Genomic DNA, 1389 nt, shown 5'->3' with positions numbered 1-1389 from the left:
CCTCCACCCCGCAACCCTTCTTTACACATGATCGTCATCTTATATGAACGGATTCTTCCCATGTGTGTTTTCTCATAGCGTCCCTAAGACCTGCCTGTGAAGCAGGCATTCTCCTCCTCCCCCTGTTTATATCCGGGGACACTTAGGCCCAAAGAAGATCTGACTTACTGAGTGCTGCACAGCTGGTAAGGAACCGCGCCTTCGATACAGGTCCTTTGACTCCGAATGCAGTGGAGTTAGACCCCTGTGAAGCTGAGACTTAGCTTTGGGTGTACCGCACGCCATGGAAGTTTCCTTTACTGCACTGGGGGTGGAGAAAGGGCAAAGGAGTGTCATTCCCAGATGTCCTGTGGTCACTTCTGTCCGCAGCTTTCTCCGAGGGGTGCTAACACTTAGGGTCGTGTTCTTGAATGTTTCCCAGAGTTCGGGAAGGATCTGTGAACTCGGGACCAGGGGACTTAACTGATCACACGTGGCTGAGAACTGCAGACCCTGAATGTGTCGTCTTCTCATTAGATAGGATGGGTCCGGGGAGATGGTCACTTTGCCACCTGCCAACTGCATGTGAAATTTAGAATTCTGTTTTCTCCAGAGGCTGCTCTCTGCCCCTCTGACCTGGTGCCTGGCTTTTCCTAACAGGTTACCGTATGTTGGCCAAAGCTCCTTAGCACTAACCTCATTTTAGGACCCTGCAGACCATTCATCCTTCCTGGATGCCCTCAGCTTCCCTAGATCCATGCAGCTGGGCTGGTCCACTGAAAATAGGGGGTCTGGAGTCCCACAGACCCAAGATCAAATCTTGGCCTCACCACTTTTACTAGCAGTGTGAAACTTTGGCTGTTAACCTCACTTCCCTGAGCCTCAGTGTCCCCTTCTGCAAAACAGGGATAGTAATTCCCTCATAGGGCATTTTGGGGATATATGCATTCAGATTTGAAAGGTGCCTCTCAAACGTTCAGCAAAGAATAGATACTTATAAATGTGAGTCCTGGCTCATTTTCCTGCTGTGGAGAGAAGGTTCTCCTCTGGGGATGTTCCAAACTGCTGGCTGCTGCCTGGGGAACCTGGGGCCAGAGGGAGGCCACCAAGATGAATCATACCCAACGTGTACTCTCAGGAACTCACTGTTAGGTAGTGGGGGCCAGTGAGCTGAGACGATGTAATGTGTACATTTGTAAGAATCATCTAACAGAGCAAAGATTAATTAACCTCCAGGTGGGGGGAGGGAGTGTGATGGTGGAAGAAGTATCAAGTAAGTAGGGTCTTGAAGATTGAACAGGAGCTTGATGGAGAAGGCAAGGCTATATATAATGAACAGGCAATTCTATCCATTAACAACAAGTAACATTATTTTGTGTGTGTGTGTGTGTGTGTGTGTGTGTGTGTGTG

General features: G+C 49.2%; 1 protein-coding gene and 1 long non-coding RNA gene across 7 annotated transcripts in view; one reads left to right on the top strand and one right to left on the bottom strand.

Moving 5' to 3' along the window:
* Nucleotides 1–1389, top strand: part of ARNTL (aryl hydrocarbon receptor nuclear translocator like) — a 158372-nt gene that overhangs the window by 101375 nt on the left and 55608 nt on the right. Inside the window, exon 1 of one of the 6 annotated variants that reach the window (XM_029956181.1) lies at nucleotides 122–185. The exons of the other annotated variants lie outside the window; for them this stretch is intronic. The gene's annotated coding sequence lies outside the window, so the exon portion shown is untranslated. Of the gene's footprint in view, nucleotides 1–121; nucleotides 186–1389 lie in introns of those variants that run through there. 6 annotated transcript variants of the gene reach the window in all.
* LOC115306023 overlaps nucleotides 1–1389 on the bottom strand; it is a 17211-nt gene that overhangs the window by 8225 nt on the left and 7597 nt on the right. Inside the window, exon 2 of the long non-coding RNA XR_003915138.1 lies at nucleotides 169–304. This is a non-coding gene — a long non-coding RNA (uncharacterized LOC115306023). The remainder of the gene's footprint in view (nucleotides 1–168; nucleotides 305–1389) is intronic.

This window comes from Suricata suricatta, chromosome 11 (genome assembly GCF_006229205.1).
Source record: "Suricata suricatta isolate VVHF042 chromosome 11, meerkat_22Aug2017_6uvM2_HiC, whole genome shotgun sequence".
Lineage (NCBI taxonomy): Eukaryota > Metazoa > Chordata > Mammalia > Carnivora > Herpestidae > Suricata > Suricata suricatta.
This window is presented reverse-complemented; position numbering and strand designations above follow the sequence as displayed.